Raw genomic sequence first — 27,690 nt, 5'->3', positions numbered from 1 at the left:
AATCCTGGATGCAGTTTATCGTGAATAATATAATTCAGTGGCGTGAATGTGCGATAGTTTCTCAAGTGAGCTCCATGCGATCGTAACAAAAATTTGAAAAGACCTCTGTCGCGGTTCGGAATTAATTGAAATTCTCTCAGCCGTTATTTTCTTTGAAAAATAGCAAGATTCACTCGATATTCATGTGATTTTAATCAGAATTACACATTCTCGATAATACGAAAGTATTCCCGATCTTGAGAATTGTACTTCGCAAGCGTTAAAACTATTTGACCTGAAAGCTTTTTCAATATTGAAATTCTAGAAATACATCTATTTCATTTATAATGGAAACATACATCTACGGATGCAATTTATCATAATTAACAATTCGGTGATGCGAATGTTTCTCAAGTGAGCTTCAAGCGAAGTTGACTGAATACCAATTCGAACGGTAGCCGACAGATGTCTCAGCGAGTATCTTTCTCGCCATGACAGTTACGCCGGCCACATGACCCCCACGGTCCACCATCTTGCGTGTGTTTGTCGTGGATGATCGCGAACTTTGTTGTGCGCGTCCGCGGATTTCGGCGTGACGCGTGATATGTGTGGACGTAAGGGTGCAGCGAGGTGGAAGGCGTTCGACGACGGTGACGCAACGTGACGACTCAGCTCGGAGGGTGTCCGGCGTGTGCGGTGACGAGCGGCCCGGGAAGGCAGACGACGCTGGGCGTCTTCGGTGAGTCGTTACTTTTTCTAGATTCATGGCTTTATCGCACATCGTGGTCGTCGCGACATCGATTTTTCTTCTCGCCGTTGCGGCGGACTCCTGGAGCGGCTCGTGGCGAGGACTGTCACGTGTTGCAGCGTTTATTCCTTTAATGGTCGAGCGTATGGCCGTCTCATATTTGTTACCTAACTTTACCTGCTTGCATCAGCTGGGAGCGTGTCGGAATTTTACAACTTGGGCGCGTTCACATACAGAAAAATATATGCTGTACGTAAATAATTATTAATTGTTTCAAGTATTTCAAAAGTTCATAAGTTCCGTAAAACTATCTATAAATTCATCATAAACATTAAATCTATTCAAAATATATATTGTGAATCTTCTAATGAATTTAACTCTTTGCATTCGAATGGCGACCCTCAGTCTCTACTTGGTTTGATGCAGCAACTTGAGTGGCCAATGAGACAATGATTATGTTTGATCTGGATGAACTTTAAAGTTTTGATTATACTATCAATATGGGTAGTCATTGGATGGAGAATCATATGTTTTCTTTTAGGATACATAATATGATATAATACGCTTTCATAATACGGTAGGATTTTATCTCTAGTGAATAGTGCGCCCACTGCAAAGAGTTAATACTTCAACTAAGACTTACTTTTTAAATGAAATAAAAATCAGAGCAATTTGATTGCTTATTATATAAAGTCATTTCTTTGATCAATTTTATAATGTTCTTGAAAAAATTAAGCCTAAATTCTTGTTTGGAGTATGTTATGAGTTTTTCTATAATTTGTAATAAATATATCTTAAAGTTATTATCAAGAAAGTATATTTTATTAAAGATTCTTAAAAAAATTAATTCTTGTTTGGAGTACGTTATGAAATTTTCTATAATTTGTAATAAATATATTTTAAAGTTATTATCAAAAAAGTATTTTTTATTAAAGATAATAAAATAGAGTAATTATTTTTCTTAGTAACAGAATGATATTTTTTTGTATGCAGAAACTTCTCCTATATTCTGTTCAACGACAGGTTTAAAATGAAGATATATCCTTGTATAGATATTGTATACGTAAATACAACTCGCTCAGGCCTAGATTTAGAAAATTCAATGAGTAAAATAATTTTGATATTCCACTTTGCGCGCTATGCTTCCTATATGTATGCACAAAATTAGAAATTCTCAAATACGAAAATGAACGTCATACATTTGATCCATCATATTTTTCGGGACCTGCTTAAGATAGAATGAAATATCCACGCACCTCATTTTATCTTAAAAAAATCCTGAAAAATATGGAAAACCAATCAGAGATTGTCTAAACGGTCTCCAATCTCTTATTTGAAGATCTCTACGTGAAGGGAGAAAATCTCTTGTTAAATAGAATATAATAGGATATATATGTATCATATATATATATGTATCATTTTAACTTTAGACTTGTTTTTTATTCCCATACTAGACTGCACTAGAACTTTTTCGTTTTTACCGAATAGTACAAATGTATATCTATCTATAACACTTTAAATTCCAAAACACTACAAGAGACTGATGTGAACCTGGCGCTCAACTTTATCAAAAATAAAAATTAATACCGTAAAATAAAAATTAAGCCGTTTGTACTTCGTTTGTACTTGTTTGTACCGATTATTTCGTTTGTATCTCAAACAGTTAAACAAAAAGTGAAAAATAAAAAATGGCCAAAACGCTCAACTTTAAGATTTTTTAAATTTCATTTATACCATTCGAAAGAGAATCGTTTGTATCTCTCCTACTTTCGTTTGTACTCGTTTGTACCTCTCTTACTTTCGTTTGTACCTCAAAGATTCGGAGATACAGCGATTTCAAAATTTCGGAAATGCGCCAAGAGGGGAAGTCGGTCATTTTTAAAGATATCAAAATGAGACCATTGGCGAAAGGAGACGTATAAACGGGTACAAACGATTCTTTTTCGAATGGCATAAATGAAATTAAAAAAATCTTAAAATTGAGCGCTGGCCATTTTTTATTTTTCACTTTTTGTTTAACTGTTTGAGGTACAAACGAAATAATGATCGGTACAAACAAGTACAAACGAAGTATAAATGGCTTGCGGTATTAATTTTTATTTTTGAGTGTCAGATTCACATCGATCTACAAGAGATCTGTTTTTTACAGTTCAGTTCCAGAAAACAGATAGATCTCTCGTTTAACGTATTCGTTGAACAATAAAGATAAAATGATACGCAGGTGCACTCGGATGAAGCTGCTGAATGGTTTTGTTGACGTAATGTCATGAAGTGGATGGTCAGCTTCGAGCCGCCGCGAGATCGACCGCGTTTCACAATTCCATCGACTTCGACATGACGGGATCTTCGCTCGCGAGATTTTTTTTATCGTGAGGCGCGTCGGATAATATATTACAACCGCTTATGTCAGCGCATGCATGATCGACGATGCTTGCGTGTATGTAAGAAAATAAATGCATGTTTCGCGAAGGTTGCACATGTTACTTCAACGCAGTGGTGTGATCACTCTGTAAGAACTTGGCGTTCGATCGTATACAAATATGAGCATGTCATAGCGATGGTGTCACTTTCATATTAGATCACCTTTCGCATAACAGGTATACATCAAGATTCCTTGTAGATCGAAGAAAAGATCGAGGATACGTCAAAAGAATTGACTAAATACAAAGGAATTGACTAAATAAGGAATAAAGATTCGACATATCTGGAATTAGGAATAAGGAATTAGTTTCCAAATAAAGAGAAGTCACGTATTCACATTTAATTTCTTATTTCTCTCAAGAGAAAAAAAGGAAAAAAAATGCTTCTCTATTTTGTAGCTAATTCTCTTAACTTTTTGTGTTTAATTCCTTTTAAATTCAGTTTTTTATGTCTAGAGCGTAATGATTCTTTCTGAAGGTTAAATTACAAATCATTCACATAGCCTTCGATAGCTCAGTTGGTAGAGCGGTGGACTGTAGTGTGAGTAGAGGTAGAGAGAGACATCCATAGGTCGCTGGTTCGAATCCGGCTCGAAGGAATTTTTTTTCCCGACTGCGATTTCTTTGCTTTCATTTTACCGAGCTTCTTTCCACGAATTAGAATCATATCTGTCTCTAACATATTTTTGTTAAAAAAAGAAATTGAGAGCACGTTTTAAAAACTGTTTTTTAAAATATTTTTTATATACACAGACGATTATAAACAAATAAAAACCTGTTAATCGTTACTTGTTATTCAATAAATAAAAATTAATACAAATCAACATCATATCAACATTTAGAGAAGAAAGATATTTTTTATACAATTGTGTATTAATATTGCCAAACATATTTTACAGCTTGTAAAATTTTTAACTTTGACCTGCTTTCTCTTCTACTGAAACAATTAATGTGATTGACCAATATTAAGCTTGCGAGTACAAAAAAAAACAGATTGTGTGAAATTTATAATTCCCAAGAAAAATACATACTGTATGCAAGTGATAATTATTATGTGTTTCTAATATTTCAAAAGTTCATCTATTTGCAAACCTATCATAAATTCATCCCAAGCATTAAATTTATTTAAATTATATTCCGAATTCTAATAAGATTATTAAATTAAAATAAGTATATGATTTGCTTAATTACATGAAGTCACATCTTTCGTTAATTTTCTTTAAAAGAAAATAAAATTCTTATTTTGAATATATGAATGAATTTTTTTACAATTTGTAATAAATAATATTTTAAGAAAATATTCTTCATTAAAGTTAACCATTACTTAAAAGAAGGAAATAAATTGAAATGAATAAATAATTACTTTTCTTAGCAATAGAATGATATTTTTCTGTATGTGTATTGCAAAAATGTTCATTAATGCACATGTATGCCCGCCATCGTAATCTGGTTAAGCAAGATGAGAAATCACGTTGTTATCATAGTTCTGTGTCTGTCGACTGCCGATAGCATAACGATATCGCGCGATGGCACGAAGAGCATCGTAATCTGAACGAACGAGCTTAAAACGATGGCGAACGGATGAAACTATGAATATTCGCGATTAAACGGATTAAAGGCCGAAAAATATCCATATTATCGGACATATGGGGCACCATAAGGTGCAGTCGCGCACTCACGATATATATCCGCAGTAATTTATAGCCGCACGCTCTAATCGTCTTTTCCAACTATAATTTATTACTACTCCATCCATATTTATTGGCACTTCGGCCACTGCATTCTGCCGACCATCAGATTGGTTATATTGTTGGTGGTCCGATACACACTGCAATAAATTATCCAGCGCGCGAAGGTGCGACGGCTGACGCGTACTGATAGATTGCAGAGAGAAGAGAAACGATTTATTTAAGCACTGCGGTATTTTACACGGCCCGTAACAATTTTTGATGTATATATATATATATATATATATATGTATGCTTTGAGATATACAGCTCGTTTCATGAACCGCGAATTAAAGTGGGAAAAAAGTAATAGAGAAATAGGTCTGTTAGCGTTATTTGTCTTTTTGAGAGAGAGAGAAGCATCTTCATTTTCTCTCTTTTCAGTACCCGATATAAGCATATTTATCTCTGTTAAGTGCAAACATTTTTAGGAATTTCAAGTAACACGAACAAAGTTAAGTCAAGTTGGCATTTCTGCGAATTTTTACAGAATTGATGTGCATTTGATTGTCCACAAACAATATTCATGCATGGAACAAAATTAATTCGATCAGTACTTGTGAAAATATGTTTTGATTGATTCGAGATATACGTGGCGGATAATTTATTAATAATTTCCAAAAAATACTTAACATTTTTTTACGCGTATAGTATTATAATCTTAAGTGGTGCACTGAAAAAAAATCTGCTTGGATTAATTAGAATTCTGGTTCAACAATGAATAAATTAGAATTTTCTGGTTGAATCTATTTATTAGATCTTCTTTCATTAATTCTAATTAACTCTAATCGATGATTAATTCAATTATCGATCGCTAATTGAGAAGTAAACACAGTTTGTCTCATAAGAGGAAGAGAGAGGAGATGTTCTGCTAGATTAAACTGCTGTTGGCACTTCTGCGAGTTGTGTGATCGTCGATTAATTTAATCAGAAGTTGGTGAAAGTTAGGCCCTTATAATTCTAGTTGAAATAATCAAAATTCTTATTGATAAGATCAGAATTTTCTTATTCGTCAATTTTGAATTTGAAATTTTTCTCAATGCGTAGAATACAAAGAACGAATAAATCATATCTCTGCGAAATTGATATTTCATTGATAAAATTTCGTTGTAATTAATACAGTTCTGATTGTTCCCCAAAGAATTCTATATATAATTTCTGATACGTGTTATTTTCATTTTGTGAACCGAAATTTTTGAAATTTTCATAAGCAAAAATATTTTTAGAAGTTTCTTTGAACATTTGTTTCTTGTTTCTTACTTTTTTCTTTTTCTGCAATCATTTCATTGACAATTGTATTTCTTGTTACATGTTTCTTGTTTCTTTCGAAGTTCGTCAACTTTTATCTCGGGCGACAAAAAACAAAAAAGGACAAGAAACAAAACGACAAACTATAAAAAAAATAAGAAAAAGGAAGAAAGCAGGAACAAAAAGCTCATTGTAGAATAGACTTTAGAGTTCTGGATAACTACAAGAATTCTATCAAAAATATTATAACTTTTTTCACTTTTACTTGAAATAAAAAAGTTATTACTAATTTTTGTATCGCGAAAACGTGAAATTGGCATAGTTTCAATTATTTTTTTGTATTTAATCATCAAAACTCTTTTCGAAACAACTCTCATCAATCAACAATTCTAAAACTTTTTGAGGAAGAATCAGAACTCTATTAATTAAATTTTGATGATGATATGCCAACTTCACAGAGATACGAATCACTCACGATTATCAATGACATCGAGTGAATATCATAGATATTATGGGTAACTTTGACGACTTAAATTTTAGCGATATTCGGTTGGCTAACTTGAGTTTACATCTAATGATATTCCTTTATCGACAGCCTGTCGTAAATTAAACGTTTGTACAATAATGCGGTTCGTGCGTAGCATCAAAGCTCCATGCGGGCGACACACACATAATTCGCGTGCATAAGAGCGTGCAAGCGTGTAGAGAAACCATTTAGTTTATACCGATTTCCGCTAATATCTCGTGTGCATTATTACATGGGTGACGCGTTTTGTATTGATGGTAATACGGTGCTCGACACACATACCGTGATATGACATAATCTATGCTGAAAAAATTATCGACATTTAAATATTTATGATGCGGCGAACATGGATTGACGGCTGGTAATTGGTAATGAAATTTTTACATGTTTAAAATATTGACGTGTAACAAGCGGAAAAAAACGGCATATTAGAAATTTTATTTCCTGTCACTGATGTATATGAAGCGGATCAATTGGATTTATGATCTGGAAAAATTTTTATTACAAACTAAAACAGTATGTACATTAAAAATTGTATTGGCTTTGAATCACGAAATATATTATCAATAGCGATGCTTTTTAAACACATATAAAAGATTAATAAAATAAATCATAAATGAAAAAAAAATAAAAAGTGTAAAAGTGTAAAAATAACAATCGTAGTAAAAGCGATAACAATAGTTCCAACTCATAACGTCATATGATTTATTTTCAAATCGTGTATTTTAACTGCAGCAAAATTAATTTTCCTTGTGAGAGAGGAAATGCAATTGAGTTCGATATTAATATATTCGTTGTATAATTAGAACATACCTATATAAAAAAAATGTCATAGATTAAATTTATCCAAGCGGATGATTCGCAAACATGTGATTGCCGCTTCTTTGACGCGATGAGACGAGAGATCGAATATACGAGTTCGCGGTGGAAAACGAACGGTACCATCAGTCTCATTCGATCTGCGTGGGTGTGCACGCGCGAGATATTACGTTCCTGTTCAGTGGCATAGTGCGTAATCGGCCGTTAAATTCGCCCAGTGTCGGCATGAACGACACACAAAACGATTCAATTAGCGCATTCGGCTTCCGGCGCGTCACCGCGTGCGACATCGATACTCCCGTCCGGTCGCTTCTCTTCCAATATCGTGCTTTCACAAAGGTACATAGCGTGATGGTCGTTTATTGTTATTCAAATGACGAGAAGCTGCGTTCGAAATAATTTAATCGCCGCGACCGAAATTCCAGCCTGCCGGTTTGACGGACGATCGCGCGTACATTAACGGTATCGTAAGAACTACTGAATTGTTGAATATTTAGTATTCCGAGTTGACTTCTTCCAACACTGTATACATTATAATGTACATCAAATTTAAAGACGTAATCCATTGAAAGGTTCTTGTAAAAATCATATAGAAAAAGTGGCTTTGGTTGAAACTGTGACATTTGTAAATTATGAAATGCTGATCAAAAGTAGGCAAAAAAAATGGGTGTCTGTGAAGTATTTTATTAATTTTCAAAAATAATGATTCCGGTATACTTTGCATTGTTCTATTGTTCTTTCAAAAATAACAAAATGTTCTGCATTTTTAAAATCAAAACTAAAGAAATGTGTTAACTTTACGTTCCAGCATAATTTCCTCTAAAGTACAAATGCCATCAAATATTATGATATCTCAAGTGTTCCCATTTTTTTTAAGCTAGATTGATTATTATATGATGTTTCAGGACAAAATTCCAACAATTAATAATTTTTACATAGGTTAGAATATTCGAATTCCATGGAAACTTATCGACCCGATAATTTTGGGCATTTTTAACAATAGTTCCGCTCGAGTTCTATACGAATAAATTATTTTCAAAAGTTGTTTCGCCTTATAAACATTTTTAAAACAATTTTAACTATCGCTATCAGCACATCACTTGGCGGAAATGTGTCGTGCTGATTATTTTTAGCAATTCTGGCGGTAGTTTTGAAAAAAATTACTTTTTTAGTCTGAATTACTTATTAAAATACTCTTGGATTGAATTAAAAAAAAAACATTTTTTAACATTCCGTTAATATCTAAGAAAGAGTTAATATATGTACGTTCATGATATCGTGAGATCGCAACGCACTAATGAGACCTGCGTGTTACTTTCGGAAATCTAATTAAGGCCATGATTGCTTGTAGTGGCTGGAATATTGACGTAGATCAATATCGAACATTCCTGTGGAAAGATGGGAAGGGGAATTCTTCGGAAATGTACGAAAGCTAAGGTTAGACTACCTGCAGGAGCTGAAGGTACAAAATTAATTATCAGAATGAGTAGATATTGTGGCGAACAATGAAACACAAGCTGCCCAGTTTCCTGGTTCGATATATTGTAGCCGCCGGGTCTTTAGGTTGCATTTGCATTGGGTTTCCGATAGATTTTGTCTCATTGCGCGGTTACGTGATCGTCACCAAAAGATATCATTTATACGCGAGGATCCACAGTTTAGACATAACGTCGCGTTGGCTACATGAATTATTAACGATGGGTTTGCAATGGGGAATTCCCACGATGCGGGAAGAGACGCGTATGTCGCCGAAACTCTGTGAGTTGTGTTATTAGTTCCCGCCATTGAAAGGCATGGGTCTTCTCATATCGCGTCTGTCCGATTATCCTGCATGTTATACAGAGCGATATCATTTTCGATAGACACTGAGAATTGAGAGAAGGTTCATTCTGCTTTTCTAAGTAGCGCATAAAATTATAGATGATAAAATCTGTTCTTTTTCGCATTTCTAAGATTATTCCATTTTTCTACGTCAGGCAATGGAATTAATCTATTACCGCTTCATTAATCATTAAAAAATGTGAGGTAAAGTATCATCAAATATAAATTAAATAAGATACTTAATTTATACACTTGAGAAGATCAAAAAATATATGGAATAAAAATAATTTGTATTTGATCGGTTGTACAATGTTTGAGAAAAATAATATTTATAAGAGAAAAATAATATTTAGTATAAAGCTACGATTTTACTTAAAAAATACACACGGAAAGAATGGTTTTGCTAAAATTTTAACTTATAGAAACAGATCTGAAAATAATTTTATTAGACTATTAAAATAATCATGTAGACCGCTTAAGTTAGTCGCTGAAATGTCAAATATTTTGCAACATTGTTTAATTATGTTTGAGCATTCAACATAATTATTTTAATAATTCAACAAAATTATTTTTACATCTGTATCCAGTTAAATTTTTAGATAATTTAGCAAAATTATTCTTTCCATATAAATAAATTAAACACAGCAAACGGCATGATTGAGTACTGTTACAATGTATAAATTCTATGATATTGTGATGAAAAGAAATTTTTCCAATTTTCAGTAGAATGTTAACACTTGATTTGTATTCGCGAAAGTTGAATCGCCCTGTAGGGCGATGTTTGAAAGTGCCACAGGGGGATAACGTGGATGGATGCGGACGTCGACTTACAACCTGCTATCCGGATTAACATATTATCTCGTCTCAAAGGGCTTTTCATGTCATTAGGTAAGGCGGATCTGCAATAACAATGATTGTTGGTGCTTGAGGGGTTTGCTGTGCGCTACGCGCCTGTTTCTCCGCAATTTCGCCTTTGGAGCTGATGCATAATGTATAATTTAATTTAATGTAATACCACAACATAATGTCAGCAAACGCGGGATATTATACATGCAACGAACGTGTAAACAGAGCGTAGGTAATAGTTGCTAATTGATAACGAAACATTGTGTACTTCCCATGCGACAACAAGTTTGTTAATATTGATTAATTTAAAAATTTGCAAATTTTCATAAAAATTAATATACTTAATAATCACATTGTAATGATGAAAAAATTATATAAGAGAAAAATAAAATATTGAGTTTTTCAGTGAATTCATAAATAATGTATGTTAAGTATATTTTTGTTGAAATACTAACTTTCTTCTCTGCTCGATGCTTAAAACAATTTTACATGATATATCAAAGTAGATAATATTTTTATATTTGTTTTCAAAATACGAACAAAAAACATACGCTCATGATCGGAGAGGGAATAGCTTTTTCATCTTGTAGAGCTATGTTATTAAACTCATCTCAGTGACAACTTAGCTAGCCAATAACATGTAGATTAGAGCCGAGACACGTCGGAGCCTCGGCATTATCATCTTTATCGTGCAAGACAAAGAGGAATATCAGCTCCATTGGCGTACGTGCGAGAGCATCTTCTCGGTTACACTTCATTTCTTCCTGGGTTCAAGAGGGATGCCAAGAGTAGTTTATGCGGCTCTGCTGGATTCGTAGACATAGTTTCACGCTTTATATCTCCGAATGGAGTTTGGCAATTAAGCGTGAGAAACATCATTGTCACGATTACATCTAAGCATGAGAGAAATTCTGATGTAAACAGGTTACTATTGCATATATTTCGAATGGCAGTTTTTTAATGGATGGAGTAGTTGCGAGTTTGAAATGTTGGAAAAAATGCAGGAAAAAGAGAGCAGTCAGAACGAGAGTGATTAGCGGCAGAATTTCACGTAACAATTAATTCATGAAAAAAACTTCGATACTTATGTATAACCGAGTCGCTAGGCGTTTCGCATGTTCATGAAATTTTTCTCGTTTGTAAATTTGCTATGGATTTAAAAAAAGTAGGCAGAATTATTACTGCAATGATTAATGAAAAAATTTCGCATGATAATTTAGTTGGCGTACAACTCATTGAATATTTTTTTTATCGCTGCGATATATTCGTCAGTATTAGCAATAAAATTTCATCTGACGATCGATCTTAACTTTAACTTGTCATCTTTCCGTGGCATTATGAATAAAATTATATTATACATAAATCACACAAAAGCGAAAATCCAAGTAAATAAATTGCATCACTCTTGAATGCTTGATGTGCTGAATGACTCTGGGGGAAACTCTATTCTCTTGTCGAAGAATAGGCAAATATGCGAAACTACGTAGAAAGCGTAAAGAAAGTTGCTGCATATCGATGCTACTATCTACAGACGGAAAAGATATTAGTCTAGAAACCTCCTTGAGCCAAGTATTCAGAGGTTCACTGAAGTATTAATACGTTCCATAGCACTTTACTAATTACGGCGAATCAAAAGCAGCTGGAGAAGTGCCGATAGCACAGCTATAAATTCATTCCCTAAACGTCTTACGCTAAACTTGTCCTCGATATTACCTTCCATTACGAGGATATACCCGAAGTTCTTAATCAAGACGTGAAACAACGAAATGTTGCAATAATTGAAAACGATTATTATGCAAATTAATAAATAATTATTATTTATAAGCTAAAAGAAAAATAATCGATTTGTTATAAATATATTACATGAAATGAATGATTTTTGCTGAAGTATCTAAATATGTAATAAAGGCTGTGTTCTAAAATTACTGCCAATACTGAAAATTTATAGTGCACATGACGTAAACTATAGAGTTCCAGTACTTGTAGTAAATTTTGGAACACAACCTAGATATAGATTTAAAAATAATTTTAATTAACCATTAAAATAATTATATGGAAATCTTAAGCATGATGAGCAATGCTGTAAAAAATTTAGTCTAGCTTGAATATCCTACATAATTATTGTGATAAATCAACAAAATTATTTTTAAATTTTTGACCTAGCTAAATTTTTAAATACTACGTATAACATTCATTAAATGTATGTTTTTTAAAATTAATTTATCGCAACTACAAAAAAATAGATAATATATCACATCCTATAATTTACACAATATCTACGCCTTCTCTAATTATAAAATAAATAAATTAAACTCTCTCTAGCAAAAATGAATTATAATGTTTTCAAAGTTATTGAATAAATCTCATTAGATTTTTTGATAATTATTTTAATTGAAAGTGTTTAACGTTAAATTATTAAGCATATAAATTTTAATTTGATTTAAAAGTAAAGAATTACTTTTTTTTATATTTAGAAATACTAATAACTCGTATGCAGCATGATCTAATTATTCTTTATTATTGATATCAATTATCAGTTAATCAATAAACTAATTATTCAGTATTTTTCCATTATAAATAATCGTGATATTTAATATTTAAAGACGATACAGTCTGTAAAAAAATATCTCCAAAAAAAAGTGCATTTAATGCATATTGAGATATTTATGAAGCTTACAATTAATATGAAGAAAGTGAATCTTTCGAAAGATTATGCGACAGATTATGTGCAATAATCTCAGGATGAATTGCGTTGGAAGTTGATCGGGATTCGTGAATGGTGAACATCGCGTTAATGAAATTGTGTAAAGTAACGGTCACATAACGCATCTCTCGGTGTATAAAGTGTGATCCTCGGGATCTTTACTGTTATGCAAATCAGAAACGACGCGAACGGGGGCCGACCGAGGTGATTCACGAAAGCGTTACGCGACGCCGGGCCCGGTAACCCCCTAATTTTAATTAAGATCGCTATCAATTCCGCCCATTCTCAGCGCGGCTGGTGGCTCCTTGTTTCCCCGCTCATTTCACTAACCCACTTTGGCAGTTTCTTTGTTACGGATTGTGTGTATTTCTCGGCAAGGACATCGAGGTACATTAGCGGTGATGTAAAAGCTCCTTCATTTTCAACATGCAGGAACAAGCACGAATATCTATTCAAAACTTGGCACAGCAATTGCTTTTGACGAAATGCTTTTGCAACGATATATTCGGGTATAAAGCAACTCATTAGTAATCAGAAGCAGTAATAAATTTCTATCTCCCATCTTTATTGCGCTATAATGTGCTGCGATTGATTTAAAATATATATCTACATATTCCAAGTTTTTTCTACTTTTTTAAAAATTATATTTATTTTATTTCTTCGTGCAAAATAATCCAGTGAAAAATGAATTCTGGTTATGTCTGTTAGATTCTTTGATTTTTTGGTTTTTTTAAATCTACTACTCTCTAAAAGTAAATTAGTGAATTATTATTGACTTTAGTGCTACACTTATAACTGTAATCATCATTTATTATTTTGCACTAATAATAATACACTGATTCACTTTTAGAGATTATGATTTTCTGCAGATTCAATCTGTAGAAACCATAACTTTACACTGATTCACTTTAGAGAGTAGAATTTTAGATTATTATTAGATTTAACCAAGGAGATTCTGAAAGTATGTTATCAACTAGAATTATAGTAGATTTAACCAGAATTCTAAATCGTTCATTTTCCATTAGAATTCCAGTTAATTCAACCAATATTTCTCCATATTTAATGCGTAATTTTATCATATATTCTTATCTAACTTGTTATTTCTCATTGTATGTAGTCACATGGCAATTTGCTTGTACAAAATTTATGACCGCCACTGTAGATACGAATGTAGACATTCCAGAGTGTCATGAAAAGAGTATCTTATGTCTAGGTACTTTATCATATAAATGTATATATAATGTGTAATACGATTGAGATATTTCTTTCCCGTTGTGCAGTTATTCGCCACTCACTTTCTCAATATTGGTATCTCACGGCCGGAGAACGGCGACGTTTTCGATTAAACGAAAGGATCCCTGTCCCGAATCGATTGAAATTGTGTCCTTTTCATTCTGTTGCCAGATTTCGCGCGCGCAATCCGGTTCCCAGTTGCATTCCCAAACAAATATCAGGAGCGACCAATATTGATTCTGCAGTCGTTCTTGCTTTTCTGCTTTCAGCGTTTCTTCTTCGTCACACATTTCCTGCAACAATGGCTCTGTTCCGAGAGGGAATTTATGTCCGCGTAATAAAATGCTTTAAAGGCTTAATCCACGTCTGCAGATATCTACGTGTTCGTGCGGTTTCAGTTGCTAAAAGTACCTTTTCTTAGAAATTTGTATGGTTCTTTAAACTTCACTCTTATTGTCTTTAGATTAAAAAAGTATAAGATTATAGAGCTACTTGATTAAAATACGTGCTTAGAATAAAATCTTTTACCGGATAAAATCTCTTCAAATATTTTGATGACATTTTTTAATGAAATAAAAATTTTTCATAAAAAATAATTTGAGTTGAAATATTGATAATAATGGTATATCTTTTTTTTTATTTCTTCGATCATTCATTCGAGATTGATCTAATATATACACATACAAGCAAAATTTCTGAAGAAATATTTATTTGTATAAAATTTTGCGATATTGGTGGGATAAAGAATTATTTTGTCGCACGGAATTATACGAAATAAAACATTTCGTCGAGTATAAGAGACGATGAATTTACTGATGTTGCGAATATATTTGACCGTGTTGCGCGGCGATGCAATAGAGGCTCAATTTCAATTTTCCGCCCTTCGGACACAGATACTACAGGCTGCAGCAGGTTGCAGCTTGCAGTATCGCACGACTGCAATCGGCACTCATGCCGATATGCGGCGGTTTCGAGACAATATTCCGTGAGGTGGTCCTTCCCTAATGGCTAATAAACCAGATCTCGATAAATCCTCTTTCTCTTTCTCTCTCTCTCTCTCTCTCATTCTCTTTCCCTTCTCCTATTCTAATATCTACCCCCTTCGTCCATTGTACCTCCTATTCGTGCGGACACTCGTCTCTAGTGGATATTCGGATCGAAATGGGCTAGCAGCCAATATCGAAGCGTTCTCCTGATAGTCGTAACCGTCGTCGTTCAGTTTCCACACGCTGTATTTGCTTTCATTATCATTTTACGCGACATGGCGTGGCTTCCGTAATAAGACAAGCATTACTTTAACGTGATGTCCAATTGTAAAGATTTATAAAATTTAATAAAATTTCGAACAAGATTTTCGAATAAAGTTGAAATCGAATGATTTCTCGATTAAACATGAATACTAATTTGTATGACAATGAAGTCACATTTGTAACAATATATTACTATTATCACAAGATTATTTTAAGATTATTTTAAACAGATTTTAGTTTTATTGCTTCGTAGTTTCTGACGTTGCTGAGAAATGAATTGATATTTTTGTTTTAAGTTATGTCAACTGTAATGATATCATCAAATAATGCATGTTGACAGAGCCAAAGGAAAACTGGAAAAACTGAGAAAAACTGAAATTGCATTTTTTCGATGAAAATCTCTCATGATTTTAATATATACACGAGAACAGATATGCAAGAATATTACATAAGAACATTGGTTGCTGATAACAAGTATCGAGATGACGGCGTGACAGTTCTCGAATACAAATTGACAATCAGACGAACATTGTACCATCCCGGCAAACCGACTTCAGAAGTTCTCTCACCAGCTTCGTTCGCGCCGCCATTCGTCTCCATTGAATATTCACCTCACTGTCGGAAGCCAATATTGAACTTCCCGATAACTGCATTCCACATCATGTATCCGAGTTCCTTGACCGCTTAATTAACCAAAAATGATTGGAACATCATTTGAATTTCGTCACATTCTTAGTTTTGGATTCGGGAAATTATTTGTATAGGGATGTTGTACTTTTTTTGAAAAAAACAATATTTCTCGAATGATCACACATAAATCATTGATTCGCTAACGTACGTAATTATGAATATTATAAAAAATAGACTCTAAATTGATAAAATGATTTGTTTAAAATAATATATGCGAGAAATTTGAAATAATCCGATATATATAGTAATGATTGTAATTAAAAATCTAGTAATTTGTCTGATGTGAGCCATATATTTATTCAATATATAAAATATATTTTCAAAATAAATAATTGCAAACAATTTTAAAGATGATAGAAATACGAATTATTTGTAGACACAAAATGCTTAATATTTTCATTATAAAATATTTATTATTACAACATAATCTGGCCGATAGTAAATCTCGCGGTATTACGGTACGATGCATTTTGCTTGCTTTTACATAGAGAGAACATTGTGGAAGTTTCAAAATCCTCGCTCTTGTTCTATTTGCGGGCACGTTAGCGATCGAAAGGTTGGTAAACCAGCTTATCTTCTACAGAGTATTCACCGTGTACTTCCTGTGTCCAGGCCAGGCTGATTTTGCATCATCGTCTGAGCCCATTTTGGATACGCGTGTGTTTAAATGAGATTTGGTATATTGTTATTTCTAACTTGAATGAAATCTACATTCGTCACATAAAATATTTAAGAAACGGCAAACTCTCCAAGCTGGGAATAATAGTTTTCTTTTTTAGATTGATCTTTTCAAGAATTATTTTCGAATACATAAATTGTACAGAAAAATAGTAATTTTTTAATTTTTACGAGAAGTTTGATGTCTCTAATAGAATTATTTATTATAAACTAGTAACTCTTATTAAATTAATAATGTTATGGTATTTATAGTTGACTTTTACATTTATCATCACTTTAAGGGATTAATATTATTGTTGTTAAGGTAGTATTCTCGCTTTTAGTACCATTTTATAACCACTTTTAATTATTTTTTAGAGCTATACATTAAAATTTATTACATTTATTCTGTGATATTTGAATGTTTTTTATAAATTTCTTCAAATTTTATGAACGATTTTTTTTGGCATTTATTAATAGATTTATATGGACATATAAAAAAATATCTTTACTATTTTCGTCTTACGAATCCCTACGTCACATACCTCTCTTTATTATATGATTTTTATATCAACACAAAAAATATTTTTAAATGTTTTTGTATGTAAATAAAGTCTAAGAAAATTTTATAATAATAGTAACTTATTTATATAATAATAGTTTATTTCTTTAAAAAAAGTTTTTGAAAATCATGTCATTTATAACTTTCCAAAATAGACTACCTTCTTAAGTATAAGATGTTATGCATCAATCAGTCGCGCATCTTAAAATTAGCATCTTAAAATATTATTTAAATTTATTTTCTTGAATTAGTAACAATAATCAGAACAATAAACATAAGATAAACGCGTGTAAATAAATTTTATTAATATAATACAATAATAAATTCAATCCAACGTTTCGGATCCTTCTCAATATAACAAAAGAATTTAAATGATCTTAAAGTAAGAATCGTGTATGAATACTAGTCTAACTTTTATCTTCTAACATTCTGAGCTTGTTCATCTCGACTATTTCTCAAGCTGATATTAGTTCGTATGTTATATTGAATTGCAAAGTTTATGTAGCACGGCTTAGAGTTTTCTACGAATCCGACTTGTCCTCGGACAATTGGCTGGCCTACTTCATTTTCCTACTGCAGCAAGGTACCGCCCGGGGAAATACCTTTGGTATTCGGGATCGAAATCTCGTCCGTGTCGACATGCACTTCCATTGGCAGCAATTTCTCCGTCACATCCCCCCCCCCCTCTCTCTCTCTCTCTCGCCTCTCTATTTTCCGTCGCTTTTTTCTTTTTCTATTCCGTTCTCCTACTGGTTTATGCTTCTTGTTTGACTATGACGTACGCTTGGATTCGCACTCGGGAATGGAATTGTTCCTGGTTTGAGAAATGTTTTTGATGGAGGGTACGGTTCGCGCGCCGATGAAAGAAGTTACCAAATGTCGCATCGAATGGCGAGAACGCCTTCTTTCCACCTGTCACATGTCGCACAAAACGTACAGAACGTACCATTACGCGGCCTTGGTATTAGATTCCGACATGTGAAATGACCTGTGAGGTTAGCAACTCATTTTCAGAATATTGACGTAACTAATGGAGTTCCGGTTCAATCCTCGCAAACTTTTAAAGGTGATATTACGATTTTAAAAGAGTTTTGATGATTGAATATGAAAAACTGTCATGAAGCAATATCAAACACTTTACACGTTTTCTATAATCGAAACTTGATAATTTTTTCATTTTAATTAGAATCGATTTGATTATAATGTCTTTTAATGCAATTCTCGAAATGTTATTCAGAAACTGTCAGATTTGCGAGAAAAAAAGTTTTATTAAAATCTAGGAAATTTCCATAGGAAAAAATGGCAATAACTTTTTTATTTATTTCTGTCATTTTGAGTTTTAACTGTCAAAACTGTTAAGGCAAAATTGTTTTTGAGAAATATTTGTCAGTTTTTAAATTCTAGCAAAATTTTAATAGAATTGTTCAAGCTATATAAATATAATGTTATTATATAACGATGAAATACGATTTGACTTTGAAAATATAATGTAAATATGTATGTAAGTTGCATTATAAATTCTCGATAAGTATAATTTTAACGCAATAAAAGTAATTGTAATTGCAATATTTCGTTTTGTCAGACCGTCTTATTTTATCTCTCTTAACAGAGTCCTCTTAATATTCTTTTCTCGTAGACGATCGTTATAGAGCTTTGTCCGGCAACTCTCTGTTTAGCGTCGATCTCCGCAGGCGATTTCGCCTGCGGAGTACCGAAGTAACGGAGTAAACTCTGCCGTTCTCTCTTACCCTGTCGAGTTTTCCCCGAAAGTTACTGTGGTGGAACTCAGGACGAGGGAGATCCTTAACGATTTTGCCGGATCCGAAGACGGCGGCGAATTTAATGCAGAGATCTTTCGTCGTATCTATGTGCCGCATCGTAAAACCAAAAGGGAAGCCTCGTTTTTGCGTGTCGTTTTGCAACGACTCGTTTGCATTTCATTGCAGTTTTATGCAGTCGCGGATCGACCATCTCACCATCCTTTATGGGAAGCCCCTTCGTCTCTGGTTGCCGCGTTGCTGGATACTGTTCTATTGAATCAAAATTGATCCGAAAGTAGTTCGGATTCCCATCTTCCACCGTTTCGATTTGATAGCGGGCGATATACAGTGGATGTTTGCGCGCGATATAGATTTTCCTATATATGCCAAAAATAAAAATAATGGATATTTTCCCTGTTACAATCGAATGAAGCCTGCCATTTGCAAGAATAACTTTTTCATCCGATCCATTCGATGTCATTCACCGACAATTTTAAGCGCGACATTGATTGGAGTAATGGCGACACTACATTAATTTAAACTAATAAAATTGTATGTATCAGTATTTTAAGCCGGGAAATTTCCGTACTCGTTTCGCTTCTACAAGTGAATAATTTTCGAATTAAATTAGATCGCAGTCTATTTATCGAATTCCTGAACATTTATATCCTTGTAAAATTAATTGAGTTATATTAATTGAATAAATAAAATTTGCATGTTGTTTATATGTATTTTTAAGTAAAATAAGTTTTTAATTAAAATATATAATTAAATATAAAAAAATAATTAAATATAAAATCTAATTAACATGTAAATTTTATATTGAATTATATATTTTATTTATCTATCGAAACAAATGATTCGGTGATTACTATCAATTTAAAGCAATTGGAGTAATTAATTACAAATAATCACTTGTTTACTGATAATACGCAGTAAATTATAAGTGGTAATGGTAATACATTACTGAAATACAAATAATTATCATTAATTGAATTAAAATAGGATAAATGTGTACACATTTCAATGCATATATTTAGTGCCAAATACCTTATTGTTTGTAATTAATATTGCAGTAAATTCATATAGAGATTTAGCGCTATTTTAAGAATGTATACCAGGATATAGCGAAATGTGAACGACAAAAGTGTGGAAAGAGACGAAATTCATTTGCACAAATTCGTAAGAATCGTTAATCCGTGAAATGCACGCTTAAACGATTCTTCCGTAGAGTTTTCGTTCGCTTCAGTTTTGTCTCGATTTACTCGTCGTTGTAAGCGTGTAACGTCTTCGAACTCTCGCAGCCGGAAGAGTTACACTGTAGTTGTTTCTACCTCGCGTTATTATCGTTTCTGTTTCCTACTTGTGCGTCCTCTGGTCCGCATCGCATTTGCATGGAGACGAGTCCCGTTTGCTTTGCAGGATCCTTTCAGACGGGCTACTACGACCGAGAAGTAAAAGGGACAGCGCGAAAGTACGCGTTCAGTCGTGATCCATGCATAAATATTTCGTTCACGTTAGATGCTCAGTTCTACTGCTTCTCTTTCCGAATTTCGTCAGTTTGCAATTAAGTACTTGCATCCATTATTTCGTTGCAATATTTTAATGCAGAGTACTTTGCTTTTATCGTTACATAAAAGTTCTCTGACGATATTATATTTATCATACTTTAAACAAACATAATGATTGAAAAAATTGATTGGAGAAATTGATGTGTCTTCGCAGTCGAAGTTTTACGTTTAGAATTCGACATTTCAATTGGTTTCGAGTTTCATGTAAAACCGAACCGCGTGTTTTGATCCGTTCCATTTTTTTCAATGCGTAGTGTTTTATCGGATATTATTACCACGAAAATAGTTTCCACTTTTTTTATATATCATAGGTTAAATTTCATAGCGGGCCTTCCTCTCTGCTGAGGCATATCAGCTATGCATAGAGATAACGGCCGAAATTAAACTGGGAAACGATGTTGTAAGCTGTGAGATAGCATCAACAAGCTATATTTTCAACGTTTTACACATCGCGCATTGTCATTTTGCATGCAGATTTTTATGCTGCCTCGTAACTACGCGTGAAAGATCATTCGACGCGAGCGATGAATGATGAGACGCCATTTGGGATGCTTTGTGAAACATCGATCAGAAGAAGAAAATTGCCGGCGCTGTGGATTTGCATATTCGAAATATGTCGTATGCATATGCAGCAGGATCAAATGCACTCTTGTTTCCGCGATGCACGTCATCCTGCTCCTCCCTCGCGTTTTCCGTACGTTCGCGACTCGACCCGTTAAATTGCATGGACACGGAAGGAAAACGATACCCTTTGCCTATATATACTTTGCTAATATCAACTTTGCTTTATTTGTTATGAATATTCAGCGTATGATAAGTAGTAATCAACTTTTAAATTTTTTGACTTACCGTACCTCTCGAAGTTACCGTCATGTGAGCAAGCAAATGCTAGCAGTCTCGTAGAGTAACATTTCAATAAGTTTTCCGCTAACGCCGGAAAATTTATTGAAAGCGGAAAAGAGTATTGTTTTGTTCTGTCAAATAAAAGAACAATAAAAATCAGCCTGCGCATACTAACGTCAACACGTACACGCCGCGAGCAAATAATCGAGATACGAATGAGGATGTCGATGCGTCCTCTCTGCACGTCCTTTTCTCCACGATGATAAGGAAGACAAAGGCAGGAAAAGCGAAAATGGAGGCACGCCGGGAAGAATCAACGGGCGAGAGAATAGGAATGGTCTGACTACGAAGAGACCAACGTGGTAGTTGATTTTCAGTACAGTCAGTGCTCAAACCCCGCGAGCGTATGATATCGATGCCAAGTAAACAAAAACAGAGACTCGTGGGAGTTTGGCGATAGGGTTGCAAGAGAGGAGGGCAGAATGGGAGGGTAGGCCGATGGGAAAGACCATCGGGGATGTTGTAGTTGTCGAGTCAACGAGCAGAGAGGGAGAGGAAGAGAGAAAGAGAGGGAGAAAAAGAGAAAGAGAGAGGAAGAGAGAATGCTAACGGTGGAGAGTTGTGCCGACAACTACAGGACAGGATATGCCAGACACGTTTCCTCTTGGTACCACATCCACGCAGCCTGTTTCTAGATAAATGTACAGAGTGTCGCGATATGAAAGCAGTGGGGTTGTTTTGCTTCGCGTGGATTTTTCTTCGGAAACTCGATGGAAGTGCATGGATGGCCGTGAGAGAGGAAGGGATGGAAGGAGAGAAACTGCCGGTGGCGTCGAACTAAACTTTCGACTGCGGAATTTGTTGCGATATAAAGAGATTTTCCTTCAAGGGGTTAGGCTACTCTCGGACACGACCAAAAGGAACGGTTGATTGTTGGCTACTTACTGTAGTTAACTATAAATATGCGAAAATAATTGTTTCTTTTATGTAACAAACATGTGTTTTATATATATATATATATATATAAATTTTACATCATTGCTAAATTATTTAAAAACCTGAATGCAGCATAACTAAAATTAAAATCTATAATTAAAATTTAAAATAATTAAATCTAAAGTTAATATCTTGAAAGATATTAATAATACACGAAAACATGGAAAGAAACTGGAAATAGAATAGAAAAGCAAAATAGAAATAAGATGCGAAAAATGTGTTTTATAATTTATAATATTTTTTTTACAAAACTATATTTTATTATTTTTATTTTCCATTGAAATTAAATGACTTATTCTTTATCTTATCTTGTTTTACTGAAACTTTCAATTTTACCCTCTTACATTGTAAAATGTTATCCAATTTCAAAGTCCGTTCAGTGCGGTGGTCACCTTCCTATTTTACAAACTCGTTACCATCGAGTTACCGGCGTGTTACAATGATGAGTTTCAAAAGCGATTCGTTTCACAGTGGAAAAGAAAAATGAGAAATATGTCGATGTATGAGCTGACCGAACAGATTTGTTATCATCCTCTCATTTTGCAGGGACTTCGTGGTTCGCGCACTTCGACTCGTTGAAACCACAAAAAATTTCGCCAACATTTCAGTGATCTATCGTATCGATTTAAAATTGATGAACAAGAAAAAGTTAAAGTGAAACGTATACACTGATAAAGAAACTTTTTGATATTGTAACTATATATATAATTATATATTATATATTATATAATTATATATTATTATAATTATGATTATGACTATTACTGTAGTATTAATAATAATGACTCTATAGTTCTATCAACCAATGTGGTTGGCAACCGAAAATGATTATAATTATAATTATTATAACTAAAAAATAGTTGAAATTAATAAAATGTGATTCAAACAACTATAATTATATAGTCATTGAATAATTTTTTATTTGAACTATTTTTATGATTGTAGTAATTATAATTATAGTCATTTTCTATTGCCAACTATATATTTGGATTGATATACATTGTTGTTATTATTAACACTATAGTAATTGTAATCATAATTATAGTATTATAATATGTAATTATAGTTACAAATACCAAAAAATTTTCTCTCAGTGCATGCATATATAATAAGAAAAGTATACACTAAAATAACTAATAAAAAGATAAGCTTGAATCAGCATAAGTTTAAAATAATAAAATAGTTTAAAGTAATAAAGAGAAATATTTTTTATATTGTTTTCTATGATTGGAAACGAAAGAAAGAAAATGATGCATTTATAGACAATAAATTTCGTCTGTTCTTTCATCTATAGAACTTAGCAAGATAATGTTATTGATATTATAAAAGAAAGAAATAAATATTTTATAGGAGAAAAATAGTTTTTCTTCAAGTTTCAATACTTATGGGAAAACAGTTTTCAAAGAAAATAGCAATCGTAGACAATTTAGTTCTTGCTTTCCTCTTGAGTTCGTCCACGTTTAAATCGTTTATCTACACGACTAGGACGAATTGGAGAGAACGAAAGAGGTTGATGAGCGAATGCAGTGAAAGATTACACCGTGTAAGATCAGAAAGCTAACGAGCAACGAGTCGATGCCTCTGTAATCGCATTTGAACTTCTAAGGCTCTCTAAGCCCCCTTTGAAAGGCGACACAAGTTTCGTCGCAGCGTGAATCTAATCGCGACGTACGGATCTTCATGATACTTATTGGATTACTGTGAAAATCTCGCTTTTAATTCGCTTTTACTTAATCAATTCTTAACTGTGTCGACATAGATGAAATGCTTAGCGCCATTTCTTCTCACTTCATTTTCTTTTCTTAACTAATTTTCACATATCGGTAATAATTGTTCTACATGAAAAAGTGGATAAAATGTAATAGTAGTTAGAAGTACAAGCTGCATTTACATACGTTCATTATAATAATAGGACTTGTGAAAATTAATGACGAAATAATTGATGCAATTGTTATTAATTTTCACAGCGGTATGTACATTATCAATTAATTTCTCCATGATATATTTATTATCACAATTCATATCCGCGTGTGATAAGGACGACGCGTGAATCGGAACAAAGTGCATTATGCAACTGCATCGAATTGTACTAAATTATTTGGCGTTACATATGTGGTGGGGTTAAATCCGGACATTACAGCCACGTAATATCTCTCGCAACATCTCTCTATGTTCTAACTGGGTGCAACGGTGCGATTCACGATTCTCGATGGCTAGACAAATCAAACCGCTAATATTATAGCATTTATTATCTGCGGGATTTAAGCATGAGGGAAATCATTAATAAACGATAAATTGATATAGTTAGACAAAATCGATTTTAATCGTGAAATTCAAATGATGAAAATCAAATTTTTTGTCCTTATGCCTAATATACTTAAGTCATTTTTTTTTTCAAATAAAATTAATGTCCAATGCTATAAATCTAAAAGAGCTACTATTTTATATTTATTAGATAATAAATTTTACACGTATTCTTGTCTGTTTTCAGAATAATAATAATACATTATAATAAAAATTTTACATATCAAGTACCTTAATACTTCACTGTCGGTTGACATTTAAAGATTCATTGATAATTGAAAATCTCTCGAAGGATTTAATGAATATTTTTAGGATATAATCGAGTTTGTCGAAAACTCTTCTGCATAAATCAGTCGTAAACTAATTAGTGTAGCGCTGATACTTAAATTAACGAATGATAAATATACGAAATTATATTTGAATTCGATCGACTAAGTTGAAATTTGTACATAAAATACGACCGAGTCTGATGCTGTCCGGTCAACGACACTTCTGGACATGCAGAGAAGGAAGAAATGTATTACGCGCGCGCATAACAAGCAGGGTCAAGTGAAGAGATCTTGGAGTTTCGACGATTCCAACCAATCGTATTGGTCCACGAGCATGAGTATATCTACTCTGGCGGAATAAATTCTCAGGAAATATTTGTCGACCTCTCTACCGTACTCTGGGAAAGAGGAAATATCCGTCTCAGAAACGAAATAAGTCTTTGTATACCGTACCTGAGCCCTTGGATAAAGCCCTTTTCCTTTCGATGCCGTTTGGACGAAAGAGAGAGAAAGCAACGCTTCAATTAACATGTGGATTATGCGAGTTACAATGAGTGTTTCATTAAAAATTTTGCGGAATAACGGCACAAAATATAGTGATTAATTTTTTATTAATCACTATATTCTGTGCCGTTTATAAGTGAACGAGTTAAAAGACTAAATATAAATAATTATTTAGAAGTTTACGTAAAGCTTTGTTAAAAGAAAAAGTAGGATTATGTATAGCTAGTATAAATATAATTTACGCTCTTCGTGATATTTTTATTTAGTGATGAATTCTAGTTATTATTTATGATATTATATGTCAATAGCTCATTGTTAGGCCATAATATTAATGTGTCAATTCACAATAATCAGCATTTATTATAATGCATGAAAAAAGAATCTAATAATATCTACTAGTGAAATAATTCCAACTAAATGTTTAATTAATATAATTAAAAATAATTTTACTTTCCTAAAAATTTATAATAAATATAATAATATAGTTAACTTAATAATACTTATCTATTAAATATTTAGGAAAGTATTTAACATTATTTTTTATTATATTAACTGAATATTTGCTTGGAATTATTTTAATCAATATTTGATATAGTTATTATCAGATTCTCTTTCAATGCAGTTTTTACTCTTTTTCTCTAAATCTGAATCAGTGGATAATTACTGATATCAATGCCAAATATGCCACTGAGTAATTAGTGACTATTCACTAATTCAAATTCAGAAAGTAAGCTTTTGAAGTTTAAATATTTTAAGTTTAAATATTAACTAAATTATTAATCAAATTATAAAATGTAAATTGCCATAATACCTTCTCCTCTATTAAAAAAAAGTTTTTTGAGCCTTTATAAATAATTATTCATATTGCGAGTGCGAAAAAGAACAGGCGCGACTAATAAAGAGACGCAAATTAGCGTTATGTGAATTTATAATATATTAATCTTTCATACTTTGATGTCACATTTAGTAATCTACCCAACAAAATTGCTTTCTTTTTGGAACATCATTTTTCTTGTTAGTAACGCGCGAAAGACTACATTCTCGAAGGAAAGGTACATTAAGATACTCGAAGAGGCACTTCAAAGCAACGGCGGCGGCAAAGCGACGAGCCGGTATCACGTCGAAGGGCGCTTAATAAAGAGTGATTTTCTCTCGTAAAGAATATATCCAGAATGGGGCTTTAAGAGCGATTTGTGAGAGAAAGATAGAGAAAGAAAGAGAGAGTGAATAATCTCGCGTTTATCACGGTGGAAGGGCAAACGCTCAGGGCGATACCGGGGGCGATGCATCATCGAAATTGCGGCTCGCGATAAGAGATAACACACACTTGCATCTCGTATTCGCTTGCAAGCGTAAAAAGATTTGCACGCGACGCGACGCAACGCGCGCCACAAATCTCTCCCGTCGATCCTTGGCTCTCGGGAATTATATTGGAATACATCGCGTAAAATATCGTAACGGAGAAGTGGAGTTTTCTTCCACCTCCCCAAGAAGATATCGATTAGCCAGCCCCGCGTGTGCAGCATGGAGTTGCATTTTTCTGCACGGAAAAGCACGACGCGCCCGCCGTTATGCGCGCGATATTAAGCTGCCCTTGCGTGTACGTTCGCTTTCTTTATGGGTATCGGGAACGATAAAAGAAAAAGGAAATCCCTATGCCCGCTTTCGCGTTCTCTCTTTCTATCTCTCGAGATTGGAAAACACGGAAATTTATTATTCTGACATTTAGAGCGCGACAAAAGGGAATTGAATTTCCCCGTTCCTTTTTTCACTCGCCCGTTTCTGCAGTGCCAATTTGCATGTTTTCAAGCGGGACTACGATAGACATCTATTCGACGAGGCGCGTCAGGACCGCCTCGGGACAGAGAATGATTGAATATTAAAAGAAATTTAAATTATAATTGAAATGTGACGGAATAATCGTTTGGGAAGAATAGAAAAACGCTGGGACATATTCCAGAATGTGTACTCCTGCGAATTAATTCCCAGTCCGAGGGATTCGTTATTCGCGATAGCTCGTTTATGTTGGCGCCGGTGGTTTGAATGTTATTGCATGAAAACACGTTATTCCGGCATGATTCCCGCGGTAACGACCAAATCAGGAACTCTAACTCAATTACTGCGGATTAATTGATTTACATATCTAATCTTGCGTGGTATAGCGACGTAAGCAAATCCAGAATTTCGTTAACGTTTGCGAATTGGAATGCATC

General features: G+C 33.4%; 1 non-coding gene across 1 annotated transcript; it reads left to right on the top strand.

The window, feature by feature from the left end:
• The first annotated feature begins 3,650 nt into the window (after positions 1-3,650).
• Trnay-gua lies at positions 3,651-3,746 on the top strand. Its single transcript has 2 exons — positions 3,651-3,687; positions 3,711-3,746. It is a non-coding gene; the product is annotated as a tRNA-Tyr (tRNA).
• The last annotated feature ends 23,944 nt before the right edge of the window (positions 3,747-27,690 follow it).

This window comes from Atta cephalotes (genome assembly GCF_000143395.1).
Source record: "Atta cephalotes unplaced genomic scaffold scaffold00046, whole genome shotgun sequence".
NCBI lineage: Eukaryota > Metazoa > Arthropoda > Insecta > Hymenoptera > Formicidae > Atta > Atta cephalotes.
This window is presented reverse-complemented; position numbering and strand designations above follow the sequence as displayed.